A 14579-nucleotide genomic window follows, 5' to 3' on the forward strand; every position below is an offset into this window, starting at 1 on the left:
TGTCACAGATTCTCCCCAAGCTCACAATTCAAAGTCGTTAGGTTTTTTTTCTCCTATAGTCTATGAATTTGGGGGGTGGGGGGAATCTACTCTCTCCTCTTCAGTAACCATGAAGCTTTATTTTCCTCACTCTCCTTAAGTTCCAAATTATCAGAAAGAAATTTTTCTTAAGAGTTTCCTTTCATCTTTTTCTTCTTAATAGCTGGATTTGGAAGAAAATTGCTTATAGGTTTAATGTAAAATATCTTCTTATTAGAAGTTATGTTAAGTAAGCAAAGCTTCTTCTCACTTAAGGTTTACAAGAGGAGAAAAGCAGTAACAAAAGCGTGAGATAATTATGAGTGTTACCAGCACTCCAGCCAAATTCCTCCAGGGGCATTTTGGTGCCCCTGTGGCTCCTGCCTGAACTGTTCTGCTTAGGAAGGATTCCTGAGGTGCCCAGACAACCCCCAGCATGTTGCTGTATTGATACATTGTGTTCAATGTGATAAACTAAGGACTCAGGCGTTTGCTTCCCAGTAGCCCAATTAACTGGAGAAAAGTATTGTTAGGTTGAGGGATATGTACCTAGTTTGCTTAAACTTCATGCCCCCAGAGTGGATGTAACAATTTATCCACATCACTGTGCTAGTGTATGAAAAGTAGTGTAACCCTAATCAATGTAGAACGCCCCAGTAACCAGCCTTTGTAGAAGGAGTTTTTAAAGACATACAATTTAATAGTCATAAGTGATATTAGAACAACCCCATCTTAGATTTTTGTCTTACAGAAAAACATTAAAGTAGACCCAGTTCATAACCCTCGGTCACATCTAACAGAAGCCCTTAAGCCATGCTTCGGTACCCGTATGCCTTTCAGGTGCTCTGTGTTCCTTAGAGAGCTAAAACTTTCTCTCCTCGTCCAATTTCTTGTCTTTCTTTCCTCTCACTACTTTTAGTGTGTGGATCATCTTAACTTCTTCCAAAGAGAAAAATATTCTGAAACTCTTTTCAGATTTAATAGACAGTAAACTATAATTTCCTCCAGAATTGTAATTCTCATCTCCTTGACAATTTGGTCTGTATATAAAACAAAATAAAGGAAAAGGTTATTATTTAAACCTTTAAAGATTTATGGGAAGCATACTGTCTACTTGGAAAAATTGAAATCCCAGAAGTTGGAAAATCAGAAGAGCTGAGGCAGGTGTTTTCATACCTCTTATTTGTACTTTCCAAACCTCCTGGGGTTGCCAGCTTGGGTGGAACACCTCCTAACAAGCTTTGTGGTGAGAATTTTGACACTTCCACTTCTGGTTCCTATTGGAAATATCACAAAATAAGCCTTCTGTGCAATATTTCAGCAATTGTCACGCCAATTCAGGAATTACAGATAAGAAGAAGTTAGCCAAAAACGTCAGAACTTTAAAAGGCTTTAGTCTGAAAGTAATAGTCAAGTTGTAACTGTACTCCGGAATCCCTGAGTTGAAGATAAATATATCAGGAAAGAATGCTTTTAGCTGAAAGTAACAGAAAACTGAACTAACCCAGGCTTTAACAGGAGACATTTGCTGTTTACTTAAAATCCTTAGGAATAAACCATCCAGAGCTGGGCCAGCCGCTCCACAACACTGATGCTGTCATTCTTTCCTCTCTATCGGCTTGAGCATCTGAAGCTTCTTCCGAGACTGACCATAAATTTGTTGTCTAATTCAGGACGCTTCTGAGTGTGAAAGGGGGTGTTACCAATAATTACGCTGTGACAGCAGGATTCACCTGGGACTCTCTTAGGCAAACTAGTACCTACGGTTACATAATTTTTTTTCTCACGTCATTTGCCGCATTGCCCCAGAATGGCTGCAACAGTTCCAAAGATTGGTCCTATCACCATATTCAAAGGCAAGAAGCAAGGGGAAGAGGACATAATAACAAGCTTGCTTCCCAGGCCTGCTCCTTTATCAGAAAGAAGCTTTCTCAGAAGCCCTCAGTAGATATCCACTTACTTCTCATTATCACCATTAGATACAGAGGTCGGGGCCCAGAGGGAGCCTCACCCAGAGGGTCCAGGAGAGGCCAGGGCGGGGATGCACTTTCAGATGCACTGCTGTTTCTATGCGGTTTTAGCAAAAGGATTCACACTCCCAAACCCCATCCTGGTTGTATGTTGGATTCCTTCCGGTCAAGCGCCACTCATGAAGGTGCTATTTCACTGCACTGAGTTGCACCTAGAAGGCCGGCCTGTCTCTAACACAGTTCCGTGATGCCAAGCCCTTGCAAAGGGTGCAGAGGCAGCAAGTGACCACACAGCTCTCTCCTTAAAAGGACTAAAAACAGAAGAAGAAGAACGGCAATATCAAAAGGATATTGCTGGTCCGTCCAGGGCCATAAAAACTGAAGGAGTGCCGGGGGCTGTGTGTGCTTCTTCCTCTGCATCTCTGTGCTCCTGGTGGCAGGGCTGGTGGTGCAGGTGTTACAGAACCACACAGGCAGTGCCTGCAAGCCTCTCTTCCCTGGTCCCCCGCACACTGGCGATTCCCTCAGTTCTGGAGACGGACCAGGCCCCCAGCAGTGCTGACCACAGCAGAGCAACGGCAGGAAGGGCATCTCCCACGGCGTGACGAGGATCTTGTGAAAAGTCGTGCCGGGGCCCCGGTGGACAGACCTCTGCAGCCCGCATGAGAAAAAAGAGAGCTTCCAAGATGGGTTACTCCAGCAAAATGGGTGTCCTGGAGCCAGCGTGCGCCAACGTCCACAGCTCCAAACCATCGCCGAGGATGTCTCAGAAGTGGAGAGCGCTGGCTGACTTCACGTTCTGTGGGTCACTGCACGTAGTGCCCCATCCAATAGGGCAGCCAGCTGCTTTCCTAAATTTGCAGCAGAGGGACTTGGATTGCCCTGCTGCAAAATCCAGAAAGAAAGTGCTGGACGCTGGGGTTGACAAAACTCATGGGCTTAGCCCAATAAGAAAATTAATAATTAATTTAAATGATCAGTTAATTAATTAAATGGAAGCCAAATAAAGAGGCTGTTAGATTTTCCAGTCTGGTTATAGCATTCTATGTTAAAATTATCAAATTCAAGTGTGACAATCTTATATTTTTAACTTATGATACTTAGCTTATTATCTAATAAAAAAATCTCAATAATAAAAATACTCTATAATAAGCTGTTATAAGATGAGGTGCTACTTGCAGCAACATGGATGGACCTAGAGATTGTCATACCGAGTGAAGTAAGTCAGACAGAGAAAGACAAATATCATATGATATCACTTATATGCGGAATCTAAAAAGAAATGATACAAATAAACTTATTTACAAAGCAGAAACAGACTCACAGACTCAGAGAGTGAACTTCTGGTTACCAGGGGAGAAGGGGGAGGGGGAGGGATAGTTAGGGAGTTTGGGATTGACATGTACACACTGCTATATTTAAAATGGATAACCAACAAGGACCTACTGTAGAGCACAGGGAACTCCGCTCAATATTATGTAACAACCTAAATGGGAAAAGAATTTGAAAAAGAATAAATACATGTGTATGTCTAACTGAATCACTTTGCTGTACACCTGAAACTAACACAACATTGCTAATCATCTATACTCCAATATAAAATAACAAGTTAAAAAAAAAAGATGAGGTGCTGTGCTTTGTTATTCTGCAGGGAACAAAATATTTACTAGACATTTATTTAGGAATTGGGAACCCTACTCTGTACTTTACATGTTGTCTCATCTTATTATAACACTCACTATTCTTTAGGGTTTACTAGGTTCCAAACCCTGTACGAAAGTCTCTATATGTATTATTAATTCATTTAATTATTATATAACCCAATAAGACTGTTAGTATCCTACTTTTTCAAAGTGGGCACATGGGGCACAGAGAAGCTGAGTAACTTGCCCGAGGTCACACAGTAAGCTCGGAGCTAGGACATTCACAGGAATCTGGCTCCAGGGTGTATTTGCTCCCACCACAGCTGCCTTCCAAAAACCCCCAATGAATTGTCCTCTGAGAAAGTGACAGCCGTCAGACCTTCCCACCAAAAGGATGTGCTGCTTCCTTTGCCCACTTATTTTATACCACACATCTGAAGACCAGAGACAGCTTTTAGTAAATGTTGGCTGAGCAAATAAAGGTATAAGTATTATTATCTTAGTTGTACAGGAAAAGTGGGAGCTCTGAAGAGCTAAGTCAGGCAGAACCACTCAAGATGCAGTCTACTATGTCTGCTTCTAAAGCCCTGATGTTTGCCTGTCTCTCACTGTTGGCAACATGGGATCCATCCCCGCGCTATGGATTCTCCCAGCATGCATCGTCATGCATGTGTTTGCAAGACGTTCTCCTCAATTCACCTAAGAACTTCTTCAGGGGAAGGGGGTGGGTGTGGGGGGGGGGAGAATGAACGGGAGTGGGGAGTCATTTTATTCTCCTTGGCGTCCCCAGCTGCCCACTCACTCTTTATAACAAACGAAGAACATGCAGCACAGTTCGCTGGAGGTATTATAATAGAAATTCCATGTTATTTTTTTACAGAAAGTAACCAAGAGGAGACCATTTTTATTCTATCACTTTAACTTTTGCTTGAGAAAAACATTAACAAGTGTCCCCTTCCAGAAATCTCGCAAATCAATTTGTGTAGTCACTGAGGTCCTGCAGCCATCTGTTACTCAGCTGTGAAAGTTGTTTATTCATACTTTTGCCCATTCATCTGTTTTGTGTTTCCTTTTGTCCACTTCTCACTTAAGATAAACAAAAAACTCTCAGCGTGTGACGGAAGCCAAGACCCGAATCTGCCTCTGCCCAGAAGAAGGGTGTTTGTCAAGGGAGGGAGAACAGAGGGTGGAGAGAGGAAAACCCCCTTCTTACTCTTCCAAGACAGAAGGTCAGTTTGAATTTCTGATTATGTAGTCCTGCATGTCTGACCTTTGAAATGCCCCTTGGATTTCAAAAAACATGAGCAGTATCAGATGGAACCATTCTAGTCATACAAACATTTCCAACCCTATTACTACTTTTTGAATTGTTTAAAGAATTGCCGATTCTTTTACCTAGGCAAAAAGTTTGTTTCTCTAATTCAGAGAACAAGTTCATAGAAATGCACAGGTTTTCTAACAAAAGAAATACTATTCTCTTATCAACCCAGAAACAGAGGGAAAGATATTATTAGTAATTCCTCACCACCTTTTCCTAATGATATTTTTGAATCAGTTTCCTCCAATTAAATGTTGTTAGTGACAGAATACCCAAACCAAATTGAGTTAATCAAAATGAAATGAATTATTCCACATACCTAAAAAGTCTAGAGGTGGGACTGAATTCAGGAAGGTCTTGATCAGAACTTAAGAAAAATTACTATGTGCTGGTTTCTTCTGTCTTGCTGCCCACTGTGCAGATCTCATTCTCATGTGCCTCATACATTAGCCAGATGGAGGAGAGAACTTCAGTGACAGTTTCCAGGTACTCTGCAGAGGGGAAGGATTATCTCTCTTAGTTCCAGAAGCCTCAGCAAATATCTGGCTATCATTCATTAACTTTGATGGTGATACATCCATTCTCCAACCAACCACTGAGGCCAGAGGAAGCCAAGGCTCTGATGGACCAAGCCTGAATCACTCACAACTTCTGGAGCTCGAACTGGGGATGGAGAGGTGAGTCTACCTGCTGGAACACTAATAGACCCTCAGAAGAAAGTCTGGAGCTATTAATCCGAAAAGGGCAAACAGATAACTAACAGGAAAGATACAAATTGCTAACTGTGTAACAGTACCTGCATACTATGGAAAATTAATCATAGATTTTTGTGTGTGTGTGTGTGTGGTACGCGGGCCTCTCACTGCCGTGGCCTCTCCCGTTGCGGAGCACAGGCTCCGGACGCGCAGGCTCAGCGGCCATGGCTCACGGGCCCAGCCACTCCGCGGCATGTGGGATCCTCCCGGACCGGGGCACGAACCCGCGTCCCCTGCATCGGCAGGCGGACTCTCAACCACTGCGCCACCAGGGAAGCCCTTAGCAGCAGCTTTTGAAGAATGCAAATATATACAGTCCTGCAGGACAGCAAGCATAAGTCTTGCTGGCAATCTGGAGGTGTCCCCTGGCCAGCATCTGCAAAAGCTGGGGATCTAGACCAGCGTTTAAGCCCCTTGCTGGGACTTAGCAGCTGGAGTCAGGCAGACAGAGAGTGAAGAGATGGTACCTCCCCAGAAAGCAGCCCCGCTATTCTCAGATGTGCCAAATCTGAATGCTGCCCCTGAAGGTGAAGCTCCGGGACCGGGAAGTAGGCCTTCTGGAGAGGCTGCGGGAGTGTTTGAGTCTGCTGTCCATGCAGTGCCCTGGGGATGGCAGCCTGCCATTCATGGGACCTAGGACTGCAAGCCCCTCCCTTTGGGTACCAGAGTCAGGCCATCAAGGGGTATCCATTCCCTGGGTGGCAGCCTCAAAAGCCAGTGCACCGGAGGTATGAACCAGGGCAGCGGATGTGCATAGAGGCTCCCGTCGGAGAGGTTCTGGTGCTCTGCAGAGCAGTAGAGGGAGGGTATGTGGGTGGTGCCCACGGGCTGGAGTGAGGCAGAGGGACAGTGGACAGATAGAGCCCTCCAGCCTCTCCCCCAGAGAGCAGCCCAGCCCCTGCCCCTCAGACCAATGCTTTAAAATCAGCAGATGAGTCTCTCTCACATAAAGTCTGGGTGCTTTTCCAAGAGCCGTTCCTCTGTTCCCACAGCCCGCAGGTCTCGTGGGCACAAAGCCCTGGAACTTCACATATTTGTGGGGTTGGTCTCTCAGGTGTGGAGCTGAAAAGTCTGAATGCCTGATGCGGGCCACAAAGCCTTCAGTTCTTAGGGAGAAGCTCCAGGTTCTGCGTTTCCTCCCAAATGTGGGTAGCTGTGCTGGCGATGGGGTTTACAGTGAGGTCGTGTCCCAGCCTCTCCTCCCCTCTTTGACGCGGTTTGCCTCTTGTTTGCTCGATGTGAAGGGGTCGCTCTGCCAGTTTTTAGTTTTTTTTCAGAGGAACTTGTTCCCTTTAAAACAGCTACAGATTCCATGTGTCTGTGGGAGGAGGTGGGTTCAGGATCTAAGTCGCCATCTTGAACTGGAACCTGGAGAAAAAGATTCTAAAAGGCGAAACAAATTTGGGGAACCCTGGGGAAAAGTCACACAGCTTTCCTCATTATAGTCTTTAACATCAAAGTGTGGTTTTTGAATCTCCAGGAAAGGGATACATTATTCAGCGTTTCCCAAATCTGACTAAAGCATCCTGACATGTGTACCTGTGTACACGCACACACAGCCCTCGAGAGCATCTCTCAGGACTGGTGATCCAACTGTGGTAGGCAGAATGCCCCCCAACAATGCCCATGCCTGTATCCCCACGGCAAAAGGACTTCGCAAGTGTGATTAAGTGAAGGACCTTGAGGATGGGGGGGTGGGTGGATTGTTTGGGGTTATCTGGACGGGTTCAATCAACTCACATGAGCACATGAAGCAGAACGCTGCCCCAGCCTGGAAGCAGAAGAGGAAGTCGGAGGGAGAAGTTAGAGAGATTCAAAGTAGGGGAAGGGTTTGATGCTCCAGGGTTGGTTGTGAGATGTAGAGGGTCATCTGGAAGGAGAGGAACTAAGGTGGCCGCAGCTGACAGCCAGCAAGGAAATGGGGCTCCGGTCCTACACAGAAGAAACTGGGTTCTGCCAACAACCTGGAGAAGCTTGCAAGTAGCTTATTCCCCAGAGCCTTCGGAAAGGGACTCAGCCCTGCCAACGATCAGCCTCGTGAAACTCTAAGCAGACAGTGCCGCTGGGAGGCTCCGTGTCAGACTTCTGACTTAACTGGGAGATAAGCGCTAGATGTTTGAAAACGTTATGTTGGGGGTAATTTGTTATGGCAGCAATAAAAGTTACTTTCCCTTCATCTCTCATCGCTGCCTGCTTTTCCTCTGCACACCATTCGCACTGCCCTGCCTGTGACTCCCTAGAAACAGATGTTCTCTCAAGCGTCTTGGGTTTGATCACTATGCCTGGAATGCTCTTTCCTTCATTTCTGTTCTTTCCAAGATGCAGCCTCTAATCCTCACCTCTTACCCCACACGCTCAGCAAGTCCTGACTGCTAAATCCATCAGGGCCCCATCTAAGCAACATCGGCTCAGCACTGCCTGGTCTTCACATGGGAGCTTATGGTCCCCCATTTTCTGGTCCAGCTCTCCCAGGGGCCTTGAGAACAAGGGGGTGAACTTAATTAAACAAAGAGGCCATCAGGCTGAAGTGGCTCGAATGCTGTTGCAGCCTAGGTAAGTAACTCAAAACCTTAGCCTGCACTGGCCTCCAGGTTACAAAATCAAAACCCAAGGACATCCAAGCAGCCCAGTAGGATTTTAGCTGTAACCAACCAACCGTTTCCTTACTCTGCTTCTGCCTTTTCTCTGTACGGTGTCTCCCCAGCTCCTGTCGGTGGAGGGCCCCTAAGCACTTCCTGTTCGTCGCTGCCTGATTCAAACGGATTCTTACTCAAACTGTTAAAAATTTGAATATGCCTCAGTTTACCTTTTAACAAAGGACACTATCTTATTCATGTTCTCATCTCCACTATCAGGCTGGTATACAGAAGGTGATCAGTAAATGGGTACAACTGATGAATCCAGACAAACATAGCTAGTCGACTGCTTACATTGCAGGACTGAACTTCAAAAGAGATGAAGCCTGGAAACAGAGCTCTGGGGCCCCCTGAAGTGTGCAGACAGCACAGCCCACCCAGCACAGAGGATGGGATAATACTTCGAAAAATATTTTCCAAAGTCTTTTCAATCCTTGCACGTTCTGTTGCCCTGAGGTTCCCTTCCCAATCACTAAAAGTCATTCATTTCTTCAGAGAGGGAAAGTACAGCCGAGAACAAAGGTGCCCTGACTTGGCTCTGAGTTTCTTATTAGGCTTCTTTTTTTTTTTTCCTCCAATGAGGCAATAAACTTGAAATCTGGGCTCCAGAGAGAGAAAAAGGGATTTTCTAAATTCCAAAGGCTTTTCATATCAAGAGCAATGCTTTAAGTCTGAGCATATAGTTTTAACATAAACCACACTGTATCCAATAGAGACATGTTAGTAACTTGTTTAATGTCTAAATCCAGTGATATAAAAGAAGGGAAGTTCAATCCACGGGTGGGGGACCCCCAAACCCATGCTTTCTCCCACTAGAACACGTTGCATCAAAAGAATTTACTGCTTTTGAAAATAGTGATTTCCCTGTAATTGGCCATATACCAACGAGGCTTAATGACCTCTGGGCTTCTATGATGTAGAGCAGATTCTCACATAAATAGGTGGCTTTTCAGGTGACCTTTCAAGTGAGAGCCAATCCTTAGACTCTAGGAGGCTATGAAAATTTTGGTTTCCTTATTTAAAAATCGGTTTCAAATGTTATAACTGTCTCGGGACTTCCCTGGTGGGGCAGTGAAGAAGTCTCTGTGCTCCCAATGCAGGAGGCCTGGGTTCCATCCTTAGTCAGGGAACTAGATCCCACATGCATGCCGCAACTGAGAGTTCACATGCCACAACTAAGGAGCCGGCGAGCCACAGCTAGGGAGCCCAGCTGCCTCAACTAAAGGAACCCAGGTGCTGCAACTAAGGAGCCGACGCAACCAAAGAAATAAATATTTTTTAAAATGTTATAACTGTCTCCTAGTTAAATTAAACCCTACTACTGAACAACTCTGAATAATTCAATCATCCATCCAACTAACTGGGAAAATTAGATTAGGCACATGGATTGTTTGACTGAAGAGTAACAACTTAGTCCAAAGCAAGAAATGTCTTACGTTATTACTCCTTCCGCAATAGAGAAAATGGAATTTGGGCATGGGAATACCATAGGCATTGGTATCCTATATAGATCTTTAAATAATAAATATAGTATAAATATTTACATGGTGAGATATCCATGATCATTATGACAAAAGCAAGTTGAAAAGTAGTGTGTGAGGCATGATTCTGTTTCTATTTAAAGTTATTACATAGAAGATCAGCAGAAAGCTTGGAAGTATATGCATACATGCCTGAAACAAGTGCTCAGCTAGTTATTTTACGAAAGGGGGAAATGGAGAAAATAATTATATGTATGTATGTGTATTAAATATATTCCCAAACTGTTGAGTTTTTAACCATGAGCTATTGATGCCCTACTTTTTGAACATAAATGTGTGTCCTCCAGCCACATGTAAATCAATGAAGTTAGAACACACCAAGACATGGAAACAACTTAGATGTCCATCAACAGATGAATGGATAAAGAAGATGTGGTAAAAAAAAAAAAAAAAGATGTGGTATATATCTACAATGGAATACTACTCAGACATAAAAAAGAGTGAAATAGTGCCATTTGCAGCAACATGGATGGACCTAGAGATTATCATACTAAGTGAAGTAAGTCAGAAAGAGAAAGACAAATGCCATATGATATCACTCATAAGTGGAATCTAAAATATGGTACAAATGAACCTATCTACAAAACAGAAACAGACTCACAGACATAGAGAACAGACTTGTGGTTGCCAAGGGGGAGGGGGAGGGTGGGGGAGGGGTGGACTGGGAGTTTGGGATTAGCAGATACAAACTATTATATACAGGATGGACAAACAACAAGGTCCTACTGTATAGCACAGGGAACTGTATTCAATATCCTGTGATAAGGATAAACAACGAGGTCCTACTATATAGGACAGGGAACTATATTCAGTATCCTATGATAAACAATAGTAGAAAAGAATATGAAAAAATTTATATATATATGTATAACTGAATCATTTTGCTGTACAGCAGAAATTAACACAACATTGTAAATCAACTATACTTGAATAAAATAAAATTTTAAAAAAATGCATAACCTCAGCTTATGTACTAGCTGACTTCTAGGAGAAGCAAAGTCATGGTAAATATCTCCCGTAGTCTAGAGCTGCAGTCTCTGATTATTGCTCCTATGGTCTCTCCCCAGGCCATCTCCAAGGCCACTCAGATCTCTAATCTTTCTTGTCAACGATCCTCCAAGTTTCACAGGGAGAGGATCCTTGTGATTCCTGGGCTATGTCTTTGGTCTCAGCTCAGTGGGGCCCTGCTTACACCAGAGCTCAGCAGACACCTTCCATGAAAATGAAAACCCAAAGTACGGCAGGAAGGCCTGGGTGACAGCTGTCCACAGGACCCCAGGACAGCCAGGGGGATGCAGACATGGACGTGAGGGTTTGTTTCTGTGCGTCGTGGGTGTGCTCATGACCTCAGGGCAGGCTACTTGAACACAGGTGATGCAGACTGCAGCCAACAGGCTTGGAGACAAGGGGAGACAGCACACAGGCTGATGGAGGAGAGGGTAAGCGGTCCAGCAGGTGGTGGTGTTTTTCCCCCTTTCAGGCAAGAACACCTGGAGGGTGTCCAAACTCAGTAAGGAAACTTCAGGAGGAAAGCAGAGAACCAGAAACTGCGCAGAAAGAGACTGCAGTAAAGAGAAACAGTCCCGGAAGAGCAGGGAGTACTTCCGGGCAATGATACAATCCACTAGGCGGCGGTGGGCAGAGGGATGTCAGAGAGGAAAAGATGGGAGAACGCTAAGCTTCAGTTTTCTCGAAAGATGTGAATAGGGAGCTTGACAGCTCTAGAAACACACTTATCAATACTAACACGAAAAGCTATTTCAAATGATCTCCAGGAAGTCACAAATAAAATGATCAAAGGCAATCCAATATACGACCATAACATTCGGTTAACCTATTATGTCCTTAAAGACGTCGGTGCTGTCCCCTAATGGACATTATTCTCGTGTTCTATATTTTCTATCCCAGAAAAATACTTCTCAGTGTATTGAAGGCAAGGGGGAGACCCGTAATAGTGCTTCCCTTTGTCCCGGCTGAAACTGCTTTCAATCTGCTCCCTGCTCTTCCGTGATTGATCTCAGCGATAAAGGGGCCATTTCGCCGTGACATCGGGAAGCATTCAGTGTGGTTCTCTGTTTGGGGTCACCTGAGAGTAGACAGAACCTGATGAAATGCGGTTTGACGAAGCACCTGAGCTTACCTGGGGGCCCCTGGCTGCAGACAGCAGAGGGGACCCACGTGGTCATAATACGGTTTGTCCGGAGAACTCTAGAGAGATGTCGCACTCGTGAGTCATTTTCAAAGATGACGCCTAAAACTACCCATCTGTTCCAGGACTGTCAGAAAAGAGCTCCCTTACTTCTTCACCCAAACCATCTTCCGCTCTTCTCTGACAAGTCTCTAAAAAATGTGAAATCAAAAAAATTACTTCAAACAGGTATATGTGTTGTTTTTAAATTTAGATTTATTTTTTATAAAGAAAACGACTTACAGCTCCTTGACCAGTCTCTGCAATCGATTCACCACAATGTTTCTGAAATTGGGCGTCTGAAAAGCTGCTGTGGGAAGAGCTCCCGGAATAGGGAAGGAATAGGGTAAGTGGGAAAGAAACACGGACAGGAAGGTGAAGAGGGGAAGGGTTTTGTGCCCATGAAGGCAGGCAGGACTAATGATAATAAAAAACCGGACATGGCAAACCTTGTCTTTGGTAACCCCACCTCCCTTTCTATCTCCCCCTCTCCTTTTCCTGGCACCTGCCTCTCAGGGTTCCATTCCCGTGATCTAGGCCAGGGGGCCTCAAACAGGGTCTGCTTGCCCAGCTTACATGGGAATCAGACATTGTACACAAAATTTAAATTCCCTTTTTTCTTCCATTCCTGTTCTTTTTCTTCCCTCCCTAAAGGTCAGCTTCTACTCTGAATTTTTATGGTATGATCGTACATGGATTTCTTTTTTTTTTTTTTTTTTGAAATTTACTTTTTCGTTCAACATTTTGTCTTTGAGGGAAATATAGATCTATTTCATTCATTTTAACTGTCGTCTGAAAACGCGTTGCATGAATATAAAACAGTATCTAACAATGGGTTACTATTCATCTCCCTAATGAGAGACGTTTAGATTATTTCCCATTTCTCACTCTCATGAACAGTGCTACTATGAATATTCATTTTCTTGTTTCCTATGCACATATTTGAGGGTTTCTCCGGGATATGTACCTAGGAGTAGAACAGCATAAGGATGTGCATTTTCAGTTTTACTGGGTATTGCCAAATCGCTCCACAAGCATTTGGACCAATTTTCACTCCTTCCAGCATCATATGAGAATTCTATTCCCAGGCATCTTCGCATTCACTTGATATTGTCTTCCTTTTCATTTTTGTCCACCTGATGTGCGTGAAATGATAGCCTCTTGTTTTAAATTGCATTTCCCTGAGTCAGAAGGCATCCTTCCCTGCTGCTTAACCTTAAAAATGCATTCATTTCTTTCAAAAATCTTTTTCCCCCATTGTTGCCCCGTCTTCACTCACTTCCCACAGTAATTTCCATGTGTCACTGTTCCAGCAGTTGTCACTTTACACTCAAGTGCTTCTTGATCTGTCTGCCTCTCCCACTGCCCTGAGAACCTCCAGGATAACAGCTATATAACACTCATTCTCTCTAGATCCTGGCTGAAGCTCAGCGAATGTGTATGGAATTTAAATATATACTAAATATTTTCCTTTGCTTTTACAACTGTAAGTAATTTTGATTATTTTCATTACTTATTTACAAGTTGCATTCTGCTGTTTTCCCATATAATTTTTCTATTTTTAAAATAAAATAAGTTAACACCTCTTACGCTGTAATACCAAATTTTGTATGTCTGCTTATTGGAATTACCTTCTGCAGTGGACATGGGCACTTAATATAAGGAAAGTAATGGGCCTTGAGAAGTCATCATTTAAGCGGAAATCAATAAATGCATACTATGGTTAAAAAGAAAATGCAACTTTTTGGAACTGTAACACTACCTATTCAGCAGCCTATTTTCACAACTTGAATTATCTTAAGGTTAAATCAGAAATGGTATCTTTGAAATGCATGTATAGCAATAGTAGTTAATGCTCATGAAGAGTATACTGACCACAGCGCACTTCTTACGTGTTTTACGTGCATTTCATCCTTACAACAACCTGGGATGTTAGTACTGTTGTCAGCACCATCCCAACGTCATACGTTGGGGATCGAGGCACAGGGTGGTGAAGTAACGTGCCCAAGGCTATAGAGCTGGGATTTTTCACCCAGATGCCCCTTCTCCAGGAAGAACTGAGCGGTGAGTGATGAACCAAGGCCACCATGGACATGGACCATAAAGGAGAGAAAACCCCTGTGCTGCTCTGACTTACCACACACCTGTCTTGTCTTTTGTTTCATTTTGATTATGATGGTTTATACACAGGGATGCTCTATCTGCAGAGAAAAAAGTAGGTAGAAAGTGGTAAGGAATATTCATAAATTCAGGGGTTTGGAGAAAGACTGAGATATTTTAACAAAATCTTCCAGTGGTTTCTTCTGAATTGCATCCTGAGAACACCATGTGCCTTTATGGAATACATTTCAAGCTTAAAATCTACTTTCGAGCTAGAGCTGTTCTCTAATTTTTTTTTATTACTATTTTTTTTTTGCGGTACGCGGGCCTCTCACTGTTGCGGCCTCTCCCCTTGTGGAGCCCAGGCTCCAGACGCGCAGGCTCAGCAGCCATGGCTCACGGGCCCAGCC

The 14579-nt window shown here is 43.9% G+C and overlaps 1 long non-coding RNA gene across 1 annotated transcript; it reads right to left on the reverse strand.

Moving 5' to 3' along the window:
* Window positions 1–710: 710 nt before the first annotated feature.
* Window positions 711–13708, reverse strand: LOC141276888 (uncharacterized). The gene is made up of 4 exons (XR_012327154.1): window positions 12022–13708; window positions 6651–7087; window positions 5269–5440; window positions 711–1295 (listed from the first exon to the last, which is right to left on the reverse strand). It is a non-coding gene; the product is annotated as an uncharacterized lncRNA (long non-coding RNA).
* Between the last annotated feature and the right edge of the window lie 871 nt (window positions 13709–14579).

Source organism: Tursiops truncatus, chromosome 17 (assembly GCF_011762595.2).
Source record: "Tursiops truncatus isolate mTurTru1 chromosome 17, mTurTru1.mat.Y, whole genome shotgun sequence".
NCBI classification, from domain to species: Eukaryota; Metazoa; Chordata; class Mammalia; order Artiodactyla; family Delphinidae; genus Tursiops; species Tursiops truncatus.